Source organism: Mastigoproctus giganteus, chromosome 4 (genome assembly GCF_048544385.1).
Source record: "Mastigoproctus giganteus isolate SK-2022 chromosome 4, ASM4854438v1, whole genome shotgun sequence".
NCBI lineage: Eukaryota > Metazoa > Arthropoda > Arachnida > Uropygi > Thelyphonidae > Mastigoproctus > Mastigoproctus giganteus.
In genome coordinates, this window is record NC_143578.1 from 124,924,125 (window position 1) to 124,936,093 (window position 11,969).

Sequence of the window (11,969 nt, forward strand, 5' to 3'; positions counted from 1 at the left end):
AAAGTATTTCATTACAAAATAATTAATCAATTTTAAAAAATCGGTTAATCAGTTAAAATACTCAGGGAATTCTGGCTGCATCATACTAAATTATTAATTACAAAAAAGAAGGAATATTTCCAATACCACGTAGCAGCATGGCTTATTGAATAACACATTTTCCGATTTATTTGGGCTTATATAAATTATCATCAAGTTTACAAAAAAACCTAAGTGGAGAACGTTACTTTAAGCTTGGTAAAGTTTTATATTATGCTGAAACGAACTAAGACTTTTAAGAAGCATTAGAGAGACAGAAAACAGATCTTTTAAGAAGCATTAATTATTATTACATTGACATTATTCGTATGAAGATAAAAGGGAATGCTCAATAAATTATACCAATGACAAACAGCCTCACCGAAGTTAATTTTTTTTAAACCTCGTCTTAGCAAAAGGAAGTTACCTATCAAGACCTTTCAAAAGATTTTTAAATTACACCAGTCAGTGAAAGGAAAGGGGGGAGGGAGAAGATTTTGCAGCGGAACAGAACTTTGGCAGAGCAACAGCAGGTAATGATTCCTTCTAACTCGTTCGATGAACATGCCATAGTGTTTCTCCATTGAAAACCCGATCATTGAATTCCTTGATCCACGATGCGTAAAGACATTACAGAGAAAGAGAATGACAGTTTTTACGGAGTGATTCAATTTTCTATTCGAAAAGTACAGAATTCCAAGCTTTGTAGAGCTTAGAAAAATGGGATTTCTTTTCTTTGATGTAACATTCAACACAGTCTGTTGTCATGGAGATTTTTCCGAAAGGAAGAAATCCCTAACACGAAGCTTCTCCGTTGCATAGAAAGGACGTTTGGGAGGAAAATTAAGACGAGGGAGGGGATTACGTCCATATACAGGGTCCGACTAGCAACCGGAGTTGAGGACAATACCGAAACCTGGTCATTATGTACTCGACATTCCATCGATAGGGGCAGGTTTGCCGAGGGCCGACGCCATTGTGTGCAATCTCGCCTTTCTGCTTTAAGTTCTATTCGGAAATGCTGCAGGGGAGGGCGCGAAGGTACGTAGTGGCTATCTGTGATGCACATGCATGCGCGCTATCGAGTTAAGGGAAAAGGAGACGGAGCATAATGCATACACCCGCAATACAGTCACCAGAAGAGAAAAATTAGGAAAATAAATTAGGAAGGACAGAAAGAAAGAAAGAGATGACGAGAGCCCAGACGAGACGACACATGGACAGTTCATTTACATTTAATTGGAAGCGAGCCCACGTTTTAATACTTTGCGTTTCATTCGTGAAAACCGCCAGCAGTTGTAAAAGAGATCCGAGGTGAATACGGTTAAGGTGCTAAGTTACCGACTGACTAGTCTAATGGAAGTGCTAGTGAATGAGAGTTTATACGGAAAAGTTCGGGGACAACTGCTGTCCACATATTACATTATACTAACAGATAAACTAAGAGTTCAGCACTTCAACCCTGGATGAAACTCTGGTATTCGTAATGGATTAGCTATCATAAGTCGCTTATCTGAGATTCTCCAAACCCACGGCAAAAATATGAACCGCGAGTTCAGTTTGTACTGGCTTATAATCTACCTCCCTCCAGCATTCAGCTCAATTCTGAGGACCAGGTTTGGGTTCCAAGAAATAATATCACGGGCGTTTTTTAAGGATTTTCCGGTTGAAAACAATGGTTCCGTGTTTTTCGTCTGACCAATGGATCCTCTGTAACGACCAACCTATTAAACTCAGTTACAACTTCGATAAAAACGTTATTTCTATTAGATAAACTGAAATGCTGTTTATCATCATTGATCTACATAAGTTGATTTTTCAGCTAAAGGCAATTCTGATATTTACCTGGATACAGGGAGTAATGGTATGAAAGGACTTAATTTGAAAACTTGATAAATTACAAGGATGGCCGACCGGGCTAGCCGAGTGGGTAAAGTACCTGCCCGGCAACCCAAAGGTCACGGGTTCGATTCCCGCCTCGGGCTTGGATCAAAGTACTGCAAAAACCTTGGGAGGTGCAATATGGCCACAGAAGCCGATGCGCCAATAACTACCAAATCAAAAAAAAAAAAAAAAACAAGGATGCACAGCCTAATTTAAAAGTCATCAATTTAAATAAGATGTTAAGGAGTTCCCTTTGATCCACATGACCCTGAACAACTTGGGAACTGAGTGTGCTGCGTATTGTTTTGTTACGCCTACTGCCAAGGAAACACTTGCCCACCCATGAAGTTTACGTTCACGATGGGTGGAACGCATTATCTCTCTCACACGCACAACTATCCTTTACACCCAAACTGCACTGCTTCATGTCGTTCGACAGTCTGGCTTGTTTCGCGTCCTCAGTCTATATCCACCATGTGAAGGGGTCGGGACGAATTTAATGAAGCAAATATCGGCTTCATTCAATAATGAACGATGCCGGGAAAGAAGGGGAGGAGAAGCAAAGACACTCAAGGGATTCGAAACTGGGTCGCTTCGTTCAAAAGGCAGTAACAACCTCCGAACTCCAAATTGCATCAATAGCCACAGTCATCTAACAGTAACAAGCTTGGCGTGGATACCCTAATCGAGTGCGCGTGGCTACGTTCATGTTTCTAAAAGTGGGTTTAAGATACAAACGAGTACTGTACGTGTTTAGCATTCTTTGTGCCCCACTATTTAAAAGATTGTTCACAAATTGATATCGCAGAATAAACAACGCAATATCATTGTATTTCAATTAATACAAGAATATGTTTAGTATATATACAGTATAATTGAGAAATAGTTTCATTAAAAGGCCATCTTTTTTATATTTTTTTATTCGAGAATTATGACAGTAACAGGGAGGATATTTTAATTTAAAAAAGTTTACCTTCGAAACAGGATGGTCCGAAACTGCTAAATCTCTCTGAAAATCATTTTGTCCACATAGACTAAGAAGTCTATATTCCATTTGGATAATGAACAATGAGAGATCTGATTCAACAGTGGGGTATTTTTTCTTTATTTTAAAAATGAAAGGAAAAAAAAAAGAAATTTTAGTAATACAATGTGGATGGAAGAGTCCAGCGGAACAGAAGCTGCTATTTTATTCCTGGACTCGTTCAAGAAAAACAGAATTGAGATTTATCAATTACCAATCTCATACTGCCACGAGATGTAGGCAAAGCACTTGAATAGGCGCACTGCTGATGAAAAATAAGAAGAATAAACGACAACGTGCATCGTCGGAGAACAAAAAAGGGAAGAAAGTGGCGGGAGATTAATAGCAGATCGCACAAGGGACTAAACAAAACGAACAGAGTGTGCAAAAACTGAAGGAAAAGAAGAGAACTTTAAAGAAAAGTAAAAGAAATCACAGAGACCAATATAAGAGAAAACAAAGCACATCGAAGAGCGCGAGGAGAGGTTTAAGCTGACGAACGATCAATGACACACGAGGAAGAAAAGTGGAGAGTTTGGAGGCTAGAGCAGTGCTCGTGCTGTAATTCAGTTTTAAGAGTGAGAGACCAAGTGAAGTTTAACCGAAAAGGGAAGTCACGGGGGAATTGCACAAATTCGGAATGCCACCAAACACAATACAGAAGAAAGAATTTCCAGGAAATTTACCAGAGACTAATTGTGGATAAGAGCAATTCGTGTCTGGGATTATATGTGGAGGAATAGGAGCTGAAGACTCACCGAAAGACTACTCGCCTCAGAGGGAGTAATTCTAAAACAATCTTTTATTTACTAATTTCTGTTTATACTCCAGGACGACCAAACGGTCAGAGGAGTTCGCAAGATAAACAGAATACAAGAAACAGAACAGTATTTAGCAGTCACGGGCTTGAACCCCGGTTACTCAAGGCACGTGTACTTATACAGCTCCTGACCACTCGGCTAGTGGGTGTCATAGCCCTCTTCCTCCGACCATCAAGTTCGGAAATTTTAAATTTGTAAAATAATGATATTTCGACTATCCTCGCAACTCCCCTCCTCCCCAACCCCAGTCAAGAAAGTGCTCACGACCCACAGTTTGGGAAATAATGACGTAGATGTGACGAGAAAGAAAAGGTCTGGGTCGGTCCCAGCGTTAAGATTCATCTCGATTAATGTCTCTTTTTCTAAAGACTGCAAGTATTATTGTTGACAGGACACAAACGATAACTGAGTAAAGTCAAGAAACCGACAAACAACAGCGTCACGCGGCGAGCAGACAACCTTGAATACACTGAAGTACAAATCTTTCTGCTGTCAAGGTCGTAGTAATTGGAAAGTTACGTCATAGTAACAACTTGCATTTAATAAGCACAATGAAAAATAAAAAGGATGGATCTCGCATTGTAGCATATTACTACTACGATATCAGGTGCACAGCTATTGTTATGAGGATTCAATTCGTGCAAGGGCTACTTAGACCATAATGTATCAATGACGTAGCAACAGGACAAGGAACAAAATTAATCCCGACCATCGGTACTGTGATGTGTCTCACTTTCTACAACTGGTTTCAAGATCGCGCATGAGGAGAAGGGCAATAGATGCGAAGCACCCACCCCGACATAGTAGTGGCCCCAAAGCGTTTCTTAAATGGTATAACATAGCTATAAGAAAGAAAGGGGAGACCAAAACCAGCCATGAGCCCGGGCAACATTGTACGGTCCTCACTGGCCTGTTCAGATGGTCACTAGAGGTCAACATCATCTGACCTTGTGGCACTGAAACAATATATACATTCGCAAAAATATTAACCGAAACGCTAATACAATCCTTTGGCAACGAAAACAAGTAAATACACTATCGAGTTTATCCAACACATGCAAACAAACACTACGATTAATTACGAATTGTTCTCACTGGTAATCTCTCCCACCCCCCCAGAAGGTTTCACAACCTCTGATGTAAATATCCGTTTGGGCACAGCGATCTGTTGTATATAACGATAGGCATCAAATCCATCCCCACGGGCTGTTGTTTTGTTTGTTTTTTTTAAGGAGGCCGTATACCCCAGCTGAACAATTTCTAAATCGATACTGTTACTTCTCAATCTGGAAAAACAACTGGTCCATTAGTTAAGCCGATTTCTTTCTTCGATCTGTTCGCAACCAGATTCTTAGGGTTCTCTCGCTAATAAGGTGGGGGGTGGGGGAGGGATAAGGTACGAACACAACACCTCCAGTTGTTTTGCAGCTCTTCCGCCTAAGTGGCTTCGATCTCACAGTCAGATTCGGCAGAAATCTGTAAAGATAATTAACGAGTTACAACCGCGACGGTTCAGTCGAAGTTGTCAGGCAGGGGTTGTCGAAGCAAAAGCGCTGACTCACTGAGTAGGGGGGCCCCAATTTAGGTTTTGTGCCGTTGAGCGCGCGCTGAAGACAGTTCAGTTTCAAGTTCTGGGAGGGCGGGGTGGGGGGGGGTTGCAGCTACTAATTGCTGAAGATGGCTGATTTAATGCATTTGTTACTGAAGTAATTAATTCCTTCTCTAAATAAGTAATTAAGATCTTTTGCGCTGAGATGCTGCCAGGTAACAGGATGAAGCAGTTGCCATGGTAATACATGTCGTGTTTCACCGTTAGGATCTGTTATCTAGGAATACCAGAAGCACACAGCTCACTGAAAATTGCTCCGAGTTTTATCCTAAGTATTACTGATGGACTCGCATAAATAAATAGTGGGTTTTTTTTTTTTTTTTTCCGAAATTCTGCTGTATACAATCACGGTAGCCATCAAATCCCTTCCCACGGACTCTCCCCCTTTCCATTTTGTAAGCCTGCCATATACGCTGTTGAATAATTTCTAAGTATTCAGACCTCCTAATTCGAAGTCGATATCATTACTTATCAATCTGGCCAAAACAATTAGTTCATTACTTTGTTATTTTTTTCTTCGATCTGTTAGCAACCAGATTCTTACTGATTGCCTCGATACTTGGTTACCATTCCAACCTAACATCGCATATTTCGTGGGTTCTCCATTTATCCAAGTATGCCAGGAGCAATTTCGAGAAATATTAAGAAACAGGCCACTAAACAGCAGCCCACCAAACTGATGACATATACAGAGAAACCCCAGTGAAAACGGCAAGAGAGGCTAGCGTGGATAATGTTGAGGAGTCTGATGTAGTCGATTTAATCAGAATTACACTGTGAAGATTCGGATACCACAGAATGCAAGACAGCTGAAGAAATACTACCACTGCATGACGTCGCAGATGCCTTTACCTATTTAGAAGCTGTAATGGTTATCTTTGCTGAGAAACATGAAGGCACGCAAAGAATGAGAGTCAACAGGAACATTACAAAAAAATAATGACAAAATACCAATGTACAATGAAAAGAGAACGTAGATATCAACAGACTTACTTTAAACGACCTAAAAAAAGCAACTTTTTTAAAGTACAGTTTTTCTTCCATGGTTATTACATAATGGGGATGGTCCACGTAAATACGCCAATTACCCATGAAGTTGTGACCATCTCCCTTATTATTTCGCTGTTATATATAGTTGTTTGAGACAACTTTGTACGAGTCTTCCTAGCATCTGTGATATCATAGAATACTTGATATTAACTATTGAATATTAATAATTCAATATTAATCATTGAACGGTTTCCGTGCACAAACCCATAATTTTTTATCAAACGGAGAGGGGGAGGGAATACGTGCACAAGCACCTTTTGAATAAATAGATTGTAATGAGTACTATTTCGGGGATGGATATAAAAAAAAGTGCTCTGAATAATTAAAAATACAGCAATAAATAACCAAAATCCAAGCTCTAAATATGAACAGAAAAAATGGTGATGACATTTCAAAAATCAAGGTTTGAAGTGGGTTTACTAACTTGAAACGAAGTCGGAACAAAATTTAAGAAACAGCCGCATACAAATGAATTAGAAAACCGAAAGGGCGTAAAATTATTCGGCGTCACAACAGTGTTAGATGATGGCCCCCCACAACCCTTCCGAAAGAAAAGGAAAAGGTTTATTCTTTGTTTGAGCAAACTGCTGGCTAAAAGCAATCATCGAAAGTTGATATACGTTAACACGCCCAAACAAATTCAGCTACACTAAAGGAAACTTCAATCAAAAGATTGAAAATCTAATTAATTGGTGTAATAAGGCCTGGTGGCATCCAGGTCCCCACTAAGCATTATTTAATCGTTTCTATTTGGGGTTTATTTCCCCCTCCCCCTCAGTTTCTCTTTGATTTCTGAATAGCAAGGCCATAAGACAATACTGAAGTAGAGAAATGTGGTCTATTCTAGCATGAAGAAACTAACTAGAATAAGGTACAAGCTATGAAATACCGCTACTGCAATAAAAATCAGTTCATAATAAGTAATGATATCCAAATTAAGTTTTGGAGCTACTTCGAGTTTGGCTCTAACAATTTTTCTTAAAAAAAAAAAATGAAGTGAAATGTGTATATAATCGGTATTTTTTTGTTGTGGTTTTACTTCATCTGAACACAGAATTTAACATTCCTTGTCAGTAGACGTTCCCAGGCCATCAAATCCACCAGTCCATTTCTCTAGCCTTCGGACATTTGTTCGCGAATGTCGGAAAGCGCGAGAAATGGACTGATGGCTTTGATGATTCTGTTTTCCTAATCAAAATGAACGCACTAGCATTAGCATATGATGCAAGAAAGCAAGCTTATTCAGCATCAGCCAAAAAAAAAAAAAAAAAAACCCCACTCCCATTTCACCCCTCCGTTCGTTCGAAATACCTGTCCAGTTGAGCTTTAAATTTGTTTAGGCTATCAACTTCAACAACAAGTGATGGAAGTCGGTTCCACCAACCAACCACCCGCTGGCCAAAGGCAAATTTCCGCACATCTATCCGACATCCGTCCTTCCTCAATTTGAATTTATGCCCTCTGAGGTGATTATTCTGAGAAAGATGAAGAATCCCATTGGCATTGAGCATGCTCAAACCATTCAAAGCCTTATACACCTCTATCAGATCACCTCGATCACTAAATAAGACCACTAAATAAGAAAGTCACGAACTTTGAAAACAGAAACAAACCCGTAAAGTAACACCTCACTAAGTTGGCTCTTATAATTAGTAGATCGATAATTAGAACAGTTAGCTACCTGACTATGAATTAGCAGTTGTACAGAACTCTTTCCCCCTCCCTCCCTTCCAGTCCCAACAACTAACGGAATGCACTTAATCCATTAGGGCTAATAACTTCTCCGAATAAGCCTAATGGTTGGCCTCCAATCCATTCAGTTACGGACACTGTACGTGAATGTCATTTGACTACGTTCTGTAACCCCACAGGTATTTCTTTAAGTGAGCACAAAACAAAAGTGACCAGGAGTTAGTTCACAATTCCTCGAAGCAGCAGTCGGAACTGGGAAGCTGTCTTAGAAGAATTAATAGTTTCAGCCATCTTTTCTTATTCAGGAAATCTCGCCATGGCTCTAACATTGCCCAAAGGAAAGGGGGGTTCTGTCAATAGCCTCTTGTATATCACAAAAGTGGTATACAAGACGCTATTGTGTTGGTTCTGTTAGCCAAGGAAATTAAACTTGCTCTTCGAATTTATCTCGCCAACACAGATGGAATCTCAACAATCCGTATTTTTGCTTCAAATTTTTGTTAGAAAATACCCGGTTTCATTCACAAGACATACATCCTAAACTGATTTTTCTCATTTGAATTTTTTTAAGGTAGTGGTTTTCATTTGTGGCCGTGAACCCAGGAAGGAGTATGAAATAAATTTAAAATTCATAGAAAGTTAGGGAACTTATTTATAAAAACAAATCCCCGCTGTGTAATATGATGCTACTTAGAGAACCACACTGTGTTACATAAAAATCATGTTTATAAATGTGACATATGCAATACGTTTTCACAAATAAAACCTCGAAACTTGGGGCAATGGTAGTAAAAACAAGTTTGCCTATGTGATAGAATCAACCGCTTCAAAATGAGTGTGATAATAAAAGTATGCTACAAAATTAAATTTGCTGACCTTGACGATAAGAGAAAGGTGGTGGGGCTGACGTATCAAGGGCAGCGATGGGCCTCAAGGGAACCGCGAGCCAAAGTTGAGGACTGGAGCCAATGTTTTCTTTCAAATTAAATCGGGGCAAATTCGCTACAAAAACATTTAACATCCTCATGAATTTATCTCGGGCATATTTCCTTTTTCAAAAATTTCCGGTTTAGTTGAAATCAAACGCACTGTTAATTAACATGATGCTACTTAGAAAGGCACATAAAACTCACGTTTGCAATGGCAAACCCAGAAAATTAAGATTCTGTTAACAGGAAACGGATTTATCGATTGCATATGCTGCTACTTATAAAACCACACAGTTTACATAAACATTACATTTAAATGTAGGAACTTGAAACAATGCACGTTAAAAAAAATAAATGTCACCTTTCTTCGCAGGAGCGGCGCTGATTCTCCTCCCCACACCCACAAAAGGGCGGAAAATCACCACTGCTTACACATCATTGAGTTCTGCTTGCGATCGAAAATTAGAGATTTAAAATTGTACTAAGCAGGCCCGCTGCAGTGTGGTCCACAACGAAGGTACAGGCATTTGAGTTAACCGTTGTTCAAGCTCACGTGATTGCTAAATACGATGGTGTTCTTGTATTCTTTTTATTTTATTTGCGATCTCCTGTGACCTAATTTCATCATCCCGGAGAAAATGCAGAAAAATGTATTTATTTTTAAAAATAGCTATATCTAACGTAAATCTCAATACTCCGTAACTCTTCCATATTGGACTTTGTGCATTTCATGGTGGACAGCCATGAACTGCACAAAGAATAGAAAATTCATCGACCAGATTAATTTCTGGCTAGTCAGACTTCACTCTCTTCCAATCGGTTTACGAAACAGAGAATTTGCACAAAAGAACTTCGATTTGCGTTCAGAACACCTACCCAATTTCCGAAGGCTTTCCCGTCAATTCTCAATTTGTATGATCACTCCACCGCAAACAGCCCATCGAATAATTCTGTATTAAAGGAAGAGGAACTCGTTCTTTCCACACTGGTAACTTTTACAAGAATCAACACATGACTGATTATATAATAAAAAGCAATGTTCTCCGGACTTCATCCCCCCCTCTCCCCCAAACAAATACCACGCTGTGGGTGCGCTTATCCGTTACTTCAGTTACGGAATAAGAGTACGAATTTCGCTCGTTTCTACTTACAATTTTGCAATGCAGTGAGAAGGATTTGTTAAAGAGCATTCAGTTTAAATTTAAGTTTATGCTATAACTCCATATTAAGAACTCAATCGAATTTTAATGTAAGCAAGTCCCCCGCACTAACCCAATATTGCGATTTATTTACAATTTTTCCTATACAAATACGACGGCTGGATAGCCGCCAACAAATTACTGAAGCTGTATACTTTAATTATCGTGTGTGCATATGAGTGTTCATTACAGAGTTAAAGGAGTAATGGAATGTACGATTATTGCTAGTCTTGTTTTAAACATGAATAACAAGGTTAATGACATTCTCATCGCCAAAAAAGAATAAATATATGAATACATCATCAATTACCAAAAATTTTCAGATCTGTTATAAGGTTAATGACATCCTCATCAACAAAAAGAATAAATCTATGAATACATTATCAATTACCAAAAATTTTCAGATCTGTTATAAAGCCTCAACGTGTCGCGAGATCTGAGCTTACGTCATTGTATTGTTATCAGTTTGGGCGGATTTCTAGTAAGGTATAGAATGCTGATAATATTATTACAGTTTGTACTAAAAGTGTTTTGTTTGGCCTTTGGAAACAACGATATCATCAATAGACTTCATTCTTTATCAGGGAATCCAGATATTTCTTATAGATGTCAATTACAATCATATTAATGTGCATTTAAAAGGAAAGTCTCTGCAATTCAACAATTAACTTTTAAAAGTACACGTATACACATAAGCAATAATAAAACTGAAAATACAAGCATTACGAGAACAAAAACAAAAGAGATTCGCCACTGCAAGTAAATAAGAAATATACTTACGGCCAGTCGGGTGCAACAAACGTCAGTTGTCGTTTCCATGCAGCCACGAGCAGCCGGGAAAGGCTTGCAGCAAGCCACACAAATGCACACGCACAGACAGCAATCGAAGCCGTTCAGCTAAGAGCAAATTTTTCCGTATACTGTCACTAACAGCACTCTTCTTTCCAGTTGTCCCGCATGCTTACTATCAGGGAAAGACAAACGGCGAGTATCCAACGCACAAGCACACCGTGTCGAGACTCGCTGTGGGAGAGAGGGTATGCGAGAATTACACTAGAATCTACACAGTTATAATAAATATCAGAAATATACAGCTGAAAACACGAGGTGGCTTGTCACATGGGTCGAAGCGAAAAGCGATTTCAGGCTACACAATGGCTCAGTGCTGCGAAACGACTAGACTCTGACACGGCCACGCCACACCAACTTCACTATAGGTAGGTTGCTGTTCTGCGGTCCATAGCCGTAGGGTAAGCGCGAGCCGCAACAAGATTGGGAAGCTACCACCTGTTCTTTTCAGGGGGTGGGATGTCGGCATGTGTGCAGGGCCGTGAAAAAATGCCTCCGTGAGAAGGCTAGCAGTGGTAACGAGTAGTGCTTAAGCGGGGGGAGAGAGTCAGTAAAGCGTGTGAGATGCAGAACCACGAGAACTTTACGTAGCTACAACTTGATAAGCCACTCTTGTTTCCTACGTGATTAATAATAGATGGCAGCACTATCGAGTGCACTGTCTAAGCTCACCGGGAAGAAAAGATGGAACATGAACATTTGGCTCTGGTATGAGCAAAAGACGCTTACTTGGCTGATGGTGGCGATAAAGAAATGGGGCAAAGATGCTGCAATAAACGAGTCTTTCTTTTCGCTACAGCGCTACATTTTGCATCTTTAAACGAAGGATTTAGCTGTGTGGAATTTATTTGCGCTTCAAGGAGATAATGTCACTCACCCGCCAACTGACATGGT

General features: G+C 39.6%; 1 protein-coding gene across 5 annotated transcripts in view; it reads right to left on the reverse strand.

The window, feature by feature from the left end:
* Positions 1 to 11,685, reverse strand: part of LOC150087042 (catenin delta-2-like) — an 863,363-nt gene extending 851,678 nt beyond the window's left edge. For all 5 annotated transcript variants that reach the window (XM_090372913.1, XM_090372911.1, XM_090372910.1 and 2 more), the window contains exon 1: positions 11,007 to 11,685. The gene's annotated coding sequence lies outside the window, so the exon portion shown is untranslated. The remainder of the gene's footprint in view (positions 1 to 11,006) is intronic.
* Positions 11,686 to 11,969: the final 284 nt, after the last annotated feature.